This window comes from Symsagittifera roscoffensis, chromosome 1 (genome assembly GCF_963678635.1).
Source record: "Symsagittifera roscoffensis chromosome 1, txSymRosc1.1, whole genome shotgun sequence".
Classification (NCBI taxonomy): Eukaryota; Metazoa; Xenacoelomorpha; order Acoela; family Convolutidae; genus Symsagittifera; species Symsagittifera roscoffensis.
The window spans coordinates 47943164-47960638 of NC_087062.1; the positions used below are offsets into that span (position 1 = coordinate 47943164).

The 17475-nt window shown below is 31.6% G+C and overlaps 1 protein-coding gene across 1 annotated transcript in view; it reads right to left on the reverse strand.

Moving 5' to 3' along the window:
- Positions 1 to 17475, reverse strand: part of LOC134845296 (RB1-inducible coiled-coil protein 1-like) — a 524841-nt gene that overhangs the window by 412758 nt on the left and 94608 nt on the right. The gene's annotated exons all lie outside the window — the stretch shown is intronic.

Here is a 17475-nt window from a genome sequence, read left to right on the forward strand (position 1 = left end):
AAGTATACAGGCAATGCGCAAGTTCATTCATGTTGAAAAACTATTTGTGAAACAATATTCAAGAGACAAGCTTTTGCATATTATTTTAAGCGAATGGTGTTGGTTTTAAATAAGTTTTAAAATGGAAACCGGCAGGCGAAGCGGAGCTTTGCGCCACTTGAGATACAAAATGATTGACTAACTTTAAAAAATTAAATCAAACTTCGCAGAGATGAACCGAGGATTAAAAAATTCAAAAAGGAACAGCCATTTATTGTCATAGAACTAATAACAAATCTAGCACGAGTTCAATAACGGAGAAATATCATTCGTGAAAAATACAATGAAAACTGTTATTTAAAATATTTATAAACAATACTTTGGCTGGAATCGCGCTCAACAACTGTAGCTGGATTCGCACTCAACAACGTTGCGCACGAATCGAAATTAGCCTATGATCTAAGAATTTGGAAAAAGGAAAACAACGTGATTTTTCTTATTTCTACTGAAACGAAAAACCGCTAATAAAAATTAATTTGATGACTCTTTCAGTTCTTGACGCATAACGGTGAGAAGGAGGAGACATACTGAGAACTAGGATAGCAGCTTGTGGATTCTGCAACAAGCAAATATAGCTAGTTGTTCTGGATTCCGCAACTGCAAGTAGATTCCGCAAAATGAAGTGGAATCCGCGAAATGCAAGTGGAATCCGCAAATGAACAATTAAAAACTGGAGGTGGAATTTGTTATCTATAGCAACGCGGAATTTAAAAGCAAGGAATTATCCATTGTCAGCGGAATCCACAAACGCTTAAGACATTGGTTAACTAAATAGGTGGATTTCAATCTTTAGTATCGATCACCCGATGATTGAGTGAGTTCGTTCAATTTTTTGTTTGGGGTCGGAAAACACAACCAACGAACGTTGGGGAATGTTGGGATTGAAGTTGGGTATGTTTGACAGGAGTTGAGATTGAAGTTGGGTTGACAGGAACTGAGATCGAAGTTGGGTCTTTCGAGATCGAAAATGGGTATGTTTGACAGGAATTGCGATCGAAGTTGGGTTGACAGGAATTGAGATCGAAGTTGGGTGTTGAGATCGAAGTTGGGTTGACAGGAATTGAGATCGAAGTTGTGTGTTGAGATCGAAAATGGGTGTTTGACAGGAATTGAGATCAAATTTGGGCTGAGAGGAATTGAAATCGTAGTCGGGTATTGAGTCGAAATTGGGCAGGTTTGACAGGAATTGGGATCGAAGTTAGGCCGACAGGAATTAAGATCGAATGTTTGGTATTTCAACTGGTAGCTGATCAACGTAGTAATTGAGATTGAAATTGCTGGTGACCACTTAGTAAAAAAAAGATTAAATAAACTGTTCTGGATTCCGCAAATACGGTTGCCGATTCCGCAAATTCGCCAATGTTTGGAGCGATTTTGAGAGGTAAAATGTTTTAGGTATTTGTTTGTTGAATCCAAAACAGCCAAGAAGATGAAATAAAAATAGCAATGTTGCGGATTCCGCGACAAATTGATTTTGTCCTGTTGCGGATTCCGCTTACAATGTACAGGAGGCAGCTTGGCCTCGTAGTAACAGGTGATTTTTTTTCTTCAATTTATCGTCAGTTTTTCGAAAATTTATGGCCAAGGAAGAACCATTTTTTCTCGACAACATGTCAATTTTTTGAAGAAATATTAAAAATTGTTTTTTCAATAGGATTGCAACAAGAGCTTTAAAATCCGGAAAAAATGACCTACACCATAAAAAACTTCGCGAAAAGCTTTCAGAAAGCTAGAAAGGAGCTTAAGTTTCAGTAAATACCTCTCTGAAGAACTAAGCAGATAAAAATGGGCAATAATCAGACAATAATCAAAACTATCCGAAAATTTTTCAGTTTGCAAAAAACAGACCCCCACTGGAATGGAATTTCCGGGCTGTGACCTCTCAAGAAGGCGTGTTACGGGAAATTCGATAAAAACTGAACCTTTAAAACAGCCTACAGAGAGGTGGAGCAGAGCCAACAAATACAAAAAAAGCAGAAAAAAAAGTTTCAAAAACACTTCATGTTTCGAATTTCAAAAAAAAATTTATATATGGCCTCAAAATTCTTTGAATTTCAAAAACAACATATATTGGCACTTTTCTGATAAAAAAATAACCCAATTTGAGACAACTGGATCACTAGGAAAAAATTCTATTCAGCTGGGAAATCAAAAAAATACAGTAGAAATCGATCACGTTATTTCGCTCCACTCCACTCCAGCTTTGAATTAGAGAACTCATTTTGCCTACATTCTAGCAAACGAACCTAAATTGGACTCAAAAAACCGCCCATATACCTACGAGCATTCTTACACGCATTTTAAGTATAAATACCTTTCTTTTAGAACATTCTAAGACTTTCCCTAAGAAAACCAAAGAAAATCATCGCGGCCTGTATAAGAGTCTGAACTATGTTCATCAAATCTTAAAACTTGTGTTACCTCTGCCCGAGATACTGCCCGTCGGTTGATTGAATTTACAATGAAAAAGCGGTAACTAAGCCGAAATTACCTCAATAGACACGCTTCATGTCGAAAAAAAATGAAGAAAAAGAAACTAAAAAATTTATTTGAAAATTTCAAGAACCCTTTCCCTCAGAGCACACAAACCCACACAAAATCTTTTTTCGCGGATCAAACGACGGAATGCGGGACTAGTAAGCCGATATAAAATCAGTCGGAACCTATTAGGCCGAAAAAATACGAACTGAAACAACAATAAATTTTAAAAAAAAGATTAGGTAAAACTTTTAACATAAAAAGCAAATTCCGTTTAGGCTGGATATTTAAATTTAGAACGCTAACAAAAGTCCTCTTAACAAAAATAATTTACGAGAAAAAAGTCTAGTACCCAATTGCAATACCCGATCGGAAGGGTAAAAAAAACAAGGAAACCGAAAAAAAAAAGTTGATTGGAAACTTTGGAATATTCTACATTTTTCGAAGAAAAAACATGGCCAGTAAAAGCTATTTGAAACTCAAGAATCGTATATTATAGGTATTTTTTCGTATATTATAGGTATTAACTATTTCCAACACAATTCGGAGTCGATGCACCCTCATACTTCTGGACTTATAACAAAACATTTACCTTAAACCACTATGCCAGAGAGCCTGGCTAAGTACACATGCTTGCATAAAAAATAAATGCACAATAAATAATCGAATGTAGCTCATATATCTTAATTATAATAAAATAATTTGAGCAAGAAAACTTTGTGATAAAATATGCGGATATGTCTTGAAATTTGTCCTTAAATGGCCCTTTACAGTCAGCTCAATTTTACAGAGCTAAAGGCTCCGAATAAAATCGTTTTAGTTTTTTGGTTAATTTAACAATAAATGCACATATTAAAATTCGTTTCGAACGTATTCACGAAACTTCGTTCTTTAACAACCAAAAGATTTTTTCCACTCTCAATAAATCACAGCCAATAGGCAATTGGAAAAGTCTCAAAGAACTCAAGGGAACGAAAAACATACTAATATTGGAATTCCAAAGAAAAAACTTTATGACCTTACACTTCTTTAACGCGTCAAAAAGCAAAATCTGAATTAATAATTTTAGAAACAAGATAGAAAAATAACAAATTCTGAATGTGTTGGGGTTATTTGAATTGCAAACATTCTCAAATTATGTCTGTTGACAAGCTAATCTCTTGAGCTGAATTCTGAACAAACTTGCTGGCTAAAAACGAAAAGACCTAGACCCCGTTGTAATACACTTGGTATCACAAGTGTAAAGACTTTTTCCTGAAAAAAAAACACAAAACCTAAATAACAGTCTTTAATTCGTTCATTGACACTTTATAGTTCAAGCTGATATAATAAAAAGGTTGATTTTAGAAATCTTAGAAAAAGACCCCAGATTGTAGAGTTTTTTCGAACTGTTAAGATGACGGAAAAATTGAAAAAATAACTATAGATATCAAATCTCGGAGACTTAAGATGAGAGAAGTCCAATTAGAAGTCAAATTTGTAAGTTTTAAAAACCTCAGCTTTTAAAAGGGTTTGATTAGTGTTTTTGGAGGCCAAAATTGCAATCCCTGAGTGTGTACTGAAAGCACCCCACCATAGGGTTGAGAGTTTCAAGTTATGTTAGTTTTTTTTTTCAAACCTAAAACTTAGGAAAAAATTTGAAAAAGTAAGAGAAAAAAAAATAAATCTCGAAAATCAAACGACATAGGCAGTCATATTAGGCGGGCAGAAAAAACTGTGACAGAAGGTTTTTTACAGCTTCAAGTTGTTAGTTTGTGAAAAAAATTTTTGAACCTGTTTTTTGAAGATAAAAAAATTATGCATAAAAAACGCCAAATCTCGAAAACCAGATTGATTTCAACAGTATCAGTTGGAGATCAGATTTGCAACTTCTGAGTGCTACCTGATGGCACCCCACCATAGGGTTCAGTATTTTCAGTTTTTTGGCGTGGGGGGGGGTTTGGGGGTGCAGCATGGAAGACCCCATGTATTAAGATACGATATAGATTTCCGGTCTTCCATGCTATGTTTTAAGATTGGGTATAGAGTCTACAATGTATTAAGATAGGAAATACCGATGGTAAGGTTTTATGGTTTGTGTGATGGTAAGATAATGGTACAAAAAACGTATTTTTTTTGGTTTTTGTGTGGAAATGTTTATTTTTTTCGCAAAATTTTTGGGGGCGCGTTATCTAATTGGGAACAATTAATCGTTAATTACGAGTAGATTGTAGAATTAAGGTTATGTATTTAGTTTTTTGGTGCATGGTAAGTCAATGGTAAGAGTTTTTGGGCAAAAATTTGGAACTTTTATCAAAAAAATTGAAAATTTTTTCGAAAAAATTCAAAACACGATAAGATTAGCTATTATTTGACCTAATTTATTAGATAATCCTACTTTCTAACTGAATGAAACGAAAATCTTACTTTCTATCTAATTGAAACAATGCTAAAACCTACTGAAACTTCGAAAAAAGTCAAGGTTTTTGTAAAAAAATTTGCAAAATTTCAAGCTTTTGGAAAAAAATTGCAAAAATTACAAGTTTTTGGAAAAAATTTGCGAAATCTTATAGATTTGGTTAACTTTTTCATTGCTTCTGATCTAGTTGAAACAATATACGTGCGTACAGAGTTTGAAATTGAGTTCAAATTGTATTTTGAACAGCATCATAATGAGACAATGATACGAAAGCGTGAATAAAAATTTCGATTTTTCCAAAAATTTTAAACAATATATTGAGATACGATAAGTTTTAGCATTATTTGAGCTAGAAAGTGGGTTATATAATGCTCTCAACATTAACAAGAAAGCTCATAATAGCTGAGTCAATATTAAAACTTCTCGTATTTCAAAATTAATTTTGGGAAAATAGTGAAAATAATCGTAATTTTTGAGAAAGTATAGTAAAAATTAATGGAATCTGTCCAAAATTGTCCATTTTTAATCTTTTTTGGTGATTAATTGATTTTTCATCCAATTCAGGGTGAATTGAAATAGGACTCTCAAATTCAATTGAACATTAAGAGCAATATTCTACGAAGTTTCTAGATCAAACTCCAGGATGTAACTCCTCAGTTTTTTCTCAATGATTAACCCAATTTTGTACAAAAATTACAACTTCTGAGTATTTTTTCACGTTAATAATAATGAATTTCAGATCAATGATGGGAAATGAATAGTTAATTGCTAAGAGTGACTAAAAATTTGATAAATTTTTCTTAAAAGTTTCTTCGATATTGGTTCAAATTCAAAAAATTCGTCTTCATAACTGATGATTATCTCTGTTGCTTCTGCAACATATTTTTCATGATTTTCCGTAGAAATGTTCTATGTTTTAAAGTTATTCTTGCTTTCTGCTTAATACATATTTTCGCTATTGAGACTCTTTTGCAAAAAAAAAAATAGTCAGAACTAGAGAATTTAGGAGGAATATGGTAGCAATTGAATGAACAATTTGCTGGCAGAGATGAAATTAGAACTGATACCGTCTGATTATTTTTGATAAAAATTGTAAATGTCTTCTTCAAGGTTCCCTTGTTCAGTTGCTACCATAAACTATTTAAGCAAAAATACAACTTTTGGGATCAATAAATATCACTTTTCTTGCAAAATATTTATTAACAAAAGTTTTTTATTCTTAATTTATAACGGAAATTTTCTCAAAAAAATACCCAAGTGAGAAAGAATTGGTGCTAGTTAAAGCATTCAAGAAACAAATGTAAAAAATGAGAATAAAAAGTTCATTTTTACGATTTAAGAACAAATTGGGAGCATCTCTATTAGTTATAATCTGAAAATCTCCGGAAATACGCAAGGGAACCTAGTTCCTAACATCTACAAAAAAAAACTTCTAAAAGAGCGAGTCTCAAAAAATTGATTCAGCAAAGCAAATCAAGGTGCAAACTGGATAAATTGTGTTTTCTTTTCGATTTTTATTAAGAAAAAAACTCTATATACTGTAGTATTGTGTATTGTATATTGCAAGGAAATGTAGATCTTGAAAGCAAGTTTTTGATTTATGTTCCATGTATCTACTTCCAAAAGATGTCGAATTGGGTTTGCTTCACAAGAATTATCCTCAAAACATTTGATCTTTCATATAAAGCACCTAATATATCAAATGATAACAAACTTTTCTAATGAATTACGCAGAAATATAAGACTGAGAATTTTTATGTCGGATTTTTTCTCATGATATACTTTTTTTAAGCTAAATTTTAGTAAAATTATCTCAAAACTCCTAAGGAATAAATTGAGTTTATATCTCATTTTAGCATTTTCTCAGTTTCTGCTTCATCTACTATCTACCAAATGAATCCAATTTGGCAAATTTTTACTTGAAAATTGAATTTTAGATAGAAAAATGTATCGTTTCAACGAACGTTCAATAATCCGAAGCTGAATTAATACCATAAATCCTTTGCTAAAAGCCTTTAAAGGATTTTTTCAAACTCATAACTGTATAATGCTGTTTTAAATCTGAATTGCTATTTTAGACTAAATTTTTAGTTGGAATGATGTATATCATTATCTTGAAACTTTCAAAGTTTAGCAAAAACATACAATTTTTCCAGGTCATTTATCAATTTCTTTTCTGAAATCATCAAAAAAAACTCATTCAAATTCATTAGAAAAGTTTGTTATCATTTGATATATTAGGTGCTTTATATGAAAGATCAAATGTTTTGAGGATAATTCTTGTGAAGCAAACTCAATTCGACATCTTTTGGAAGTAGATACATGGAACATAAATCAAAAACTTGCTTTCAAGATCTACATTTTCATGCAATATACAATACACAATACTACATACAATATACAACACTATAAACAATACATTACTACATTTTTAGTATATAGAGTTTTTTTCTTAATAAAAATCGGAAAAAAACACAATTTATCCAGTTTGCACCTTGATTTGCTTTGCTAAATCAATTTTTTGAGACTCGCTCTTTTAGAAGTTTTTTTATTGTAGATGTTAGGAACTAGGTTCCCTTGCGTATTTCCGGAGATTTTCAGATTATAACTAATAGAGATGCTCCCAATTTGTTCTTAAATCGCAAAAATGAACTTTTTATTCTCATTTTTTACATTTGTTTCTTGAATGCTTTAACTAGGAACAATTCTTTCTCACTTGGGTATTTTTGAGAAAATTTCCGCTATAAATTAGGAATAAAAAACTTTTGTTAATAAATATTTTGCAAGAAAAGTGATATTTATTGATCCAAAAAAGTTGTATTTTTGCTTAAATAGTTTATGGTAGCAATTGAACAAGGGAACCTTGAAGACATTTACAATTTTTATCAAAAATAATCAGACGGTATCAGTTCTAATTTCATCTCTGCCAGCAAATTGTTCATTCAATTGCTACCATATTCCTCCTAAATTCTCTAGTTCTGACTAATTTTTTTTTGCAAGTGAGGTTCAATAGCGAAAATATGTATTAAGCAGAACGCAAGAATAACCTTAAAACATAGAACATTTCTACGGAAAATCATGAAAAATATGTTGCAGAAGCAACAGAGATAATCATCAGTTATGAAGACGAATTTTTTGAATTTTAACCAATATCGAAGAAACTTTTAAGAACAATTTATCAAACTTTTAGTCACTTTTAGCAATTAACTGTTCATTTCCCATCATTGATCTGAAATTCATTATTATTAACGTGAAAAAATACTCAGAAGTTGTAATTTTTGTACAAAATTGGGTTAATCATTGAGAAAAAACTGAAGAGGAGTTACATCATGGAGTTTGATCTAGAAACTTCGTAGAATATTGCTCTTAATGTTCAATTGAATTTGAGAGTCCTATTTCAATTCACACTGAATTGGATGAAAAATCATTTAATCACCAAAAAAAGGTTAAAAATGGAAAATTTTGGACACATTCCATTAATTTTTACTATACTTTCTCAAAAATTACGATTATTTTCACTATTTTCACAAAATTAATTTTGAAATACGGGAAGTTTTAATATTGACTCAGCTGTTATGAGCTTTCTTGTTAATGTTGAGAGCATTATATAACCCAATTTCTAGCTCAAATAATGCTAAAACTTATCGTATTTCAATATTTTGTTTAAAATTTTTGGAAAAATCGAAATTTTTATTCACGTTTTCGTATCATTGTCTCATTATGATGCCGTTCAAAATACAATTTGAACTCAATTTCAAACTCTGTACGTACGTATATTGTTTCAATTAGATCAGAAGCAGTGAAAAAATTAACCAAATTTATAAGATTTTGCAAATTTTCTCCAAAAACATGTAATTTTTGCAATTTTTCCAAAAACTTGAAATTTTTGCAATTTTTTTCCAAAACCTTGACTTTTTTCGAAGTTTCAGTAGGTTTCAGCAATGTTTCAATTAGATAGAAAGTAAGATTCTCGTTTCATTCAGTTAGAAAGTAGGATTATCTAATAAATTAGGTCAAATAATAGCTAATCTTATCGTGTTTTGAATTTTTTCGAAAAAATTTTCAATTTTTTTGATAAAAATTCCAAATTTTTGCACAAAAACTCTTACCATTGACTTACCATGCACCAAAAAATTAAATTCATAACCTTAATTCTACAATCTACTCGTAATTAACAATTAATTGTTCCCAATTAGATAACGCGCCCCCAAAAATTTTGCGAAAAAAAATAAACATTTCCACACAAAAACCAAAAAAAATACGTTATCTTACCATCACACAAACCATAAAACCTTACTATCGGTATTCCCTATCTTAATACATTGTAGACTCTATACCCAATCTTAATACATAGCATGGAAGACCAGAAATCTATAACGTATCTTAATACATGGGGTCTTCCATGCACCCCCCCACTTAACCTCCAACATCTACTACTAAAAATAGTAAAACACGTCATCTCTCGAAAACCAAAAGGATTCGAGCAGTCATTTTAGGAGGGCATAATTGCAAATTCATAGTGTACTGTGAGAACACCCCGCATTAGACTTGAAAATTTTAATTTCTGGTAATATTTTATCTAAGTTTTAAAAATATAAGAAAATAATCCTGAAAATGCCAAATCTTGAAAACAAGATGGATTTGAGCAGTAATATATTTGGAGGCCAAATTTGCAACACCTGAGTGAGCTCTACAAAACACCGTGATAGGGTTGAGAATTTCAATTTGATCAAATAAAGATTGAGCGAAAAGCTTTAAGACTTTGCACTCCGAAATACAAGTAGTTTAAATTATAGATGACCTTGGAAAGTTAAAACGTTGCAGTCAATGAAGCATATTAGACGCTGCAATGAAATTTAATAAAACATGTCAACATAGGGACTTCTTAAACATGTGCAAGTGAAAGCCAATGAAATAATGTGTAAATAGATTCAAAATAAAAGAAATTTTTGCTAAATCCCTCCCTTAATTGGTTACAGCAGATCTCCAGAACATGCTTATTTTTAGTTTATCATAATTATCATGATTGTCACTTGTATCATGAAAATATCATGATTGTCTTTTTATAAAAATAAAACAAACTTCAAACAAAACGATTGTTTGTTCAGTAATTTGAGAATCGAAACAGGCAGCAGTATGACAACGTAGAATGAATTTAACTAGAAATCAAAATAGCAGTTGCTGTGTATTTTGGGCTAGTGAAATTGGAACCTGATCTAAACTATATTTTATGATTGGATAAATTAAATGTTTTACCAATGTAAAGTATTTAATATTAACCAATCATGATCCATCTAACTAACAACCCACTTATTTGTAAGTGCTGAAGTTACTTGTAATTTCAGCACCAGAGAGATTTGAATTTAACTTAGAAATTAGTTGGACTCTCCCGAGCACTTCAGCAGCCGCAATAAACCAGTATACCCTAGATCTATTGAGCCTAGCAGAGACTAGTTAAACAACCTGAGACTAGATAGTATAAGAGTAAGATTAGGATCGGTATTAGACTAAGAAGTTGCACGAATCTATCCGGCCGAAAATAAGATAGCGTGACGAGCAGACGGTGTACCCTATCCGAAATTACTCTATGAGTTATACACCCCAGTCCTAACTCATCTGGTGCGACCATAAGTCTCGAACAAGACCTTACTAGATTAGAATTAACCAAAATTAGATTAGAAATTAGACAAAAACATTTACAAAATGTTATACGACAATAATTTAATTGAAATGTCTCTCCGACTCAATAGATCAGAGCCAATATTCCGAACCATAACAGAACTACCCGGAATTGGAAGAAGACCTCGAACCAAAGACGACATACGACAAAGTAGAAACTTGCCGTATAGTTATATGATAGTTCGGCAAAAGCCAGAACAAACTTTTATATTTAGAATACTACTTGCAATGAATTTAGATTTCCATTTGCAAACATAAAACTTTGAAGTTACTCTTCAAAATCATTTCAGGCGCTAAACAAAATTAATATTATACAATAACGATTGATAAAAAGATCTAAGATCGTTTTCCTAAAACTCTGCAGTATTATACAAAACATGTTTGAAAAATATTTATTGGAAAATAAAAATAAAAATTAGTAGCATGACAATAAATGGTTAGTAATCATAAATCATCCTGTTGTTCCAGCTTCATCACCTAAAACATAACAGCAATCATCAACTCACTAACATCATAAAACACTAAATCTTTCCTTTACACACATTTAAAACTTTATTAAAACTTAAAGTCACTTAATTTAAAATCAGATCATCAAGGCTTATCCTTGGATCTTAAATCATTTTCTACTTAATTAAATTTCAAATTTGATCATCAAGGCTTATCCTTGGATCAAACAGAACAACTTTGTTCTCCCCCACCCACTTAATTAGTGTCTAACGACCTCAAACGTCGATTCACTACCCAACCCTTTCTGAAGACCCAAAACTAATAGAAATTTTTAAACAAAACTAATCATTCAAATTAGGATAAACAGTGAAGAACTTCGGTTATTCATCCTTCACTTGACCCCCCCTCTTACCAGACCCAGGATAAATCTTAGACCTAGTAAGTTTAAAATAGTATCTAACGAACTACTCGCGTTCTAATTATACCTGAACCTTGTGGATCGATTTACTATTCTCCAACCCTTGAACACAATCACTACCCCTAAGTAAGATTAAGTAAGTTAACACCTTAGCTTATACTAGTCACGAGAAAGTAAAAATCATTCTTCGGAATCGATATACTTTTCTCTCCAACCCTGAACAACTAGACCCAGGTTAAGCTAACCAAAAAATCGTAAGAACTAACAGTTTAGGAAAATAGAAATCAATTAACAACCTTTGCATCCGTCATTCTAAACCTTATGTCATTTAAAAACCTAGGAAATAAACAAACAATCATTTTACACAATTGTGAAATAGATAACAAAAAATACGACCTTGTAATCACACCTCATACACAAACAGTTGGATACATTCGCACAAAACGACAAACACTAAAAAGGAAAATAATAACTAAACAAAGACAAATAACACGAAAAAGATTTTCAAAAAATCGAAACGCATTTTCAGAATCAGAAACTAACAGTTTAGACGAACTTTACAAACTAAAAGAATCAATAGATAAAAATTACCCACTTCACGATCAATTATATTTTTCTGACTCAGAAACAACTTCAAATTCATCACAAAGAGGAAAAAGAAGAATAAAAAAACAGTACAAACACAAACCAGTACATTTATACAATTGGAATCAACCAATTCGACACATTAATAATTACATATTAACAGTCATCGAACGAAAAAATGAGTTCAACACACACCCCAGGTGACGAAACTCCAGATGATGATGAAATCTTTCCTTTTATAGTAGATGCAGATACTGATAGAGGACAACACATATTTTGTCAAAATTTACTCGTAAATTTATTTGAACCCGGAATCAGTCCATGTAAAACAGAGTTCCCCGATGTAAAAATCAAAAGACAAATCATAGATCACTATTTAAAAGATATATGCAACATAACACAACAGTATGGAATCTACTCTATAGAATTCACTTCCCCAAACCATAATAATAGAACATATACTATTCAAACAGACGATCTTGATTTAGAATTTTCAAAAGTTTTTTCAGAATATATAAAAAGCATCCAATACCATAACTCACAAAGAGCAAACTCCATTTTCACCAATGAAGTTTTCGCAATAATATATAGTTATATTTCGATATTAGAAAATGAACTCCCATTAACAAATATCTCACCGACAGAAACATCTAAACATTTAAGAGTACGACATGAAATCACACTACTCTCTAGTTATTTAAACATCATTAAAGAAAATTTCACGAAAGACGATGTTTCACAACATACCAAACACGATTTACAAAAAATTTTGGCATGGTTCATAATAGATTATTTCACACACAATATTGATTTAATTGCACAAGCAAGAAAAAATTTTAGACCCCAAAATTCGAACGATGATACCGCTATCACAGAACAATCAGATTATGTTTGGGACCCCGAATGGTCTCATCCCGCATTTATAAGCTTTCCACAATCAATCTCAAGTCAAGCAATAGGTACAATATCTTACATAAGAGATTATGTAAGAGTAATACCATTAACAATTGATGCAACACCATTAAACTATAATACATTTTTACCCGATACACAAAATAATAGTTTAAACTCTACAGTCATACACAACGAAAACCTCAATGGAACTAGGAATCTTACTCAACAAGATATACAGACACCATCACACTTCATAAATGAAGAAATTGTACACACAACAACTACACAACAAAGTATTTCACCAATACGCCCGAATTTAACAACACCAAGAAATACAAATCCTTCACAAACACAGGTAACCTTACAATCAACCGTTAAACCCTCGGTTGCTCCAAAATATTCACATATGGATTACCAAACATATAGACCCATGACAATACCATCAAAAACACGCAAAACACTCACTAGAAACAACTTTGCAGACCATAATTATAATTATACACATCCGTCAAAAACAAATTATCAACCACAAAGGAATTTTAACCAATATACAAAACCTCGAAACTGGGATAACCCAACGGCCCAATATAATTCCAAAAATTTTCAACCAAATCCTCCACAGGATCGCAGTGAAAATTACCCATTTTTTCAACAAAATAAAAATAAAAAACAAACATCTTATCAAATGGATTATTTATCCTCAGATGATGATTTCTTACAACCAGATATATTTGCACCAAATACTCAAGAATATCGTAGACAAGGAATACAGAGAACACATACAAATCATAGGAATTTTTCTCCACAACCAATAGATGCACAACATCAACAACCAATTCAACAACAAAATCTAATTAATACACAATCTTTTCAACCAATTCAACAACAAAATCCAATGACTGCACACTCGTATCAAGCATCACAAATGCAAAATGAAATACCACTACCATATTATCTCCAACAACATGAAATAACAAGAAACCAACTTTCGAATTTTTCTCAAATGCCAAATGCAGCAGAATCATTACAAATGACAATGAATCCATACCTTATGGGTGGATCATCAATAACATCAAACAAACCTTTAATGGTTTTCACAGGAACAGACCCTGAATACTCTGTAGAAGATTATTTAAATGCAGTAACAGCAAACTTGATTTTAAACATTGGACCTGAACCAATTAATACGCCACTACATCAAAACTGGATACATCGACGCACAGCGTTGATACAAACAACCTTAGATGGCGCAGCCCAAAAATGGTTTTCAGTACTACCTCTAGAAATAAAATCAAACTGGAAAAGATTTACACAAGAATTTTCAAAAATGTTTGACTCCGAAAGAAACAAACAACAACAAAGAGTTTTATGTAATGAAATTCGCAGATTACCAAATGAAACCATCAAGCAAATAGCAGTACGAATCGAAACACTAGTTCGGAAAGCATATTCATTAAATACACATGACTATAAAAACACAAAGATGACAGAAATCTTAATGATGACCTTAACACCACAATTAAGGAAAATAGCAATAAAGAAGAGAGCATCCCATCCTTCTTCAATTCGAGAACCCGATTTAGATTTTAGAAAACTAGTAGACAAATTAGAACAAGCAGAAATCACGATGAAACTAGAAGAAACGGAAAATCTGAAATTACAATACGTTAACAAAATTGAAACAACTCCCACTAATATTAATAATATACAGGAATCAGAGACAGACCTCGTTGAAAAAATCACTGAAATACTCAATATTTACGAAAAGAACCCAAACTTTAAAGGCAAACCATCTTTCAAAAAATGGTGTAATTATTGCCGACGATACGGACATAGTATTTCCGAATGTAGACAAAAACAGCAAGATAGTCAAAATAAACCTCAAAAATACAAAGAACCAAATAAATCATTCTATCAATACATGAAAAAAGATCAAAATTTACCAAACAAAACAGTTCACAGCAACAACAGTTCAGGAAAACCACTCCCGAACAATACAAGCTATACAAGAAATCAATCCCCATATAACTCAAGTTATAGAGGAAGATCACCAGAACGAAGAAACACGTATAATTCATCACAAAATCACTACAATAGACCAAATAGTAGAAATAACTACTCCAGATCAAATTCAAATACACAACGATTTGTTTCTAGATCTAATTCCCAATCAAGAAATAACTACTATCCAAACAATCAATCACGAAATTCATCATACAATAGGAATAGAAACTACTCCTATAATCGAAACAGAAGTTATTCAAACAACCGAAATCAGAATCACCCGAACAATCGATCAAGAAATAACTCATATAATAGATCGAACTATAACAGACCAAACAATAATTACCAAAACAGATCGCGAAATAATTCACAAAATCGACATCCAAGTTATAATAATCGTTAAAGAAATTATTCCCAATCACCACATAGGAATAATAATAACTATAATAATTCTAATAATCGCCACAGAAGTAATACACCTAAACATCAAAGGCAAATCAATCAAGTACAATCTAACCCAGAAACTACATCAGACCCTCCAGGTATTGATGACACAGTAACTGATGCGTTACAACTCAATCAAATAAACTGTACATCATCAGATTCAGAAAGTGATACTGAAAACACTCGTTCTATCAATATGATAAAAGTCGAAAATGACTATGAATCTGTCATATATGAACAGCCCTTTCCATCACACATATATGAAAATCAATCAGAAATTCTTCAAAATCATTACACTACACCCATAAATTCCACACCAACAACGCAAGAAACAAATGCAAAAAATACTACAGAACAACCCAATCAAAATGTCAAAACAAAATGCTTGAATACAAACCACATCTACCAAAATATACAAAAAGAACAACCCAAAGAAAAAATCTGGACAATACCATTTCTCTTAGAAAGCCCAAGAAACAAAGAATTTCAACCACCAGACCTTGAAATCGATTTTTTAATTGATTCAGGAGCAGAATCAAACATAATAAACATTCCCACATGGAATGAAATAAAAACTTTACATCCGAAGCTAACACCTCTTGAAACCTCCAGTAAGCTAGCAACAGCACAAGGATCAACACTGATAAACTACGGAAAAATCCAATTATTTCTCCTCCCTACCAGAACAATGGAGCAAAGCAAAATTCTAAACAAGCCATTTAAACAAATATTCCATATCACAGATATTAAATATAATATCATTGGAATACCATTTATTTCGAAGTATATACCAACAATTAACATCCTAAACAGTAAAATATTAATCAAAGATAAATATACAAAAACAAAAGAAACATCCCTAACATTTTTTCAAAGATTAAATAAACAACCACCATTCTTTTCAAAATTTTATCCAATATATAACCAACAAAGAAAACACCTGAAACCACTATCAGGAAACATCTATAATTTTTCAATCAAACAAGTTCACCAATATGATAAAGAACAAAACAAACAAAAATTTTATATGTCAGATTTTGAATTCAAACCTATTCATAAATTTTTCAAAATCACAATCTCTTCAATAAAATATTTGAAAAATTCGAATTCAGATATTATTTCTCTACATATTTACAACAACACACCTTACCAAGTAACATTACCTTTAGGACTTTTAGAATATTGTGAAACCAACGCTACAATATCACCAATACACGAAAAAGCCTACCGCGTAAACAATATACTCCAATTACTAGATATTTGCCAATCTACAATTCTTAATGAAGAATTATCTATAAATAATATAATAAGTAACGAAAACAGAAATACGGATTATTTCACAAAAACTCCATATTTCAAACCTACATTCAACATAAGTAACTACACAGAGAACCAACAGAAATTTTTAACAATGTTTAATTTCCAACATTCACAAATAACACAAGACGAATTCGAAAAGTTAGCCAAACAGCTAATTAAATATTCATCAGTCTATGCAACATCAAAATTCGATGTTGGCAAAATCAGTTCATCACTACATCTCCCATTAAAACCAGACGCAGTTTTCAAAAAACAGAGAGCAAGTAAAGTACCAATTCACTTACATGATAAAGTAAACAGATTACTCGATATTTTAGAACAGTACAACATTATATCACCAGTTAATAAAGAAGAACAACCAAAAGGCAACACATTCATCAACCCCGTTATCATTCTAGCTAAAGGAGAATCATTAAAAATCGTTCTCGATGCTAGATACCTCAATTCACTCATAGATGAATCAAAATGCAATTGGCCCATTGAACCAATACAAGTTATTTTAACAAAAATAAATGGCAAATACTTCACAACCGCCGATATGAATAGTGCATACAATCAAATGCCACTAGATGAACAATCACGACGTTTAACACAATTTGTTATCGGAAACCAACAATATGAATTTACCCGCTTATTCTATGGAATATCCATAGGACCAGCAGCATTTTCAGCTTTTATGAGCAAAATTTTTAGACCACTAATACTTAAGAAAAACGCAATCACCTATCTAGACGATGTTTTTATGCAATCACAGACAAAGGACGAAATG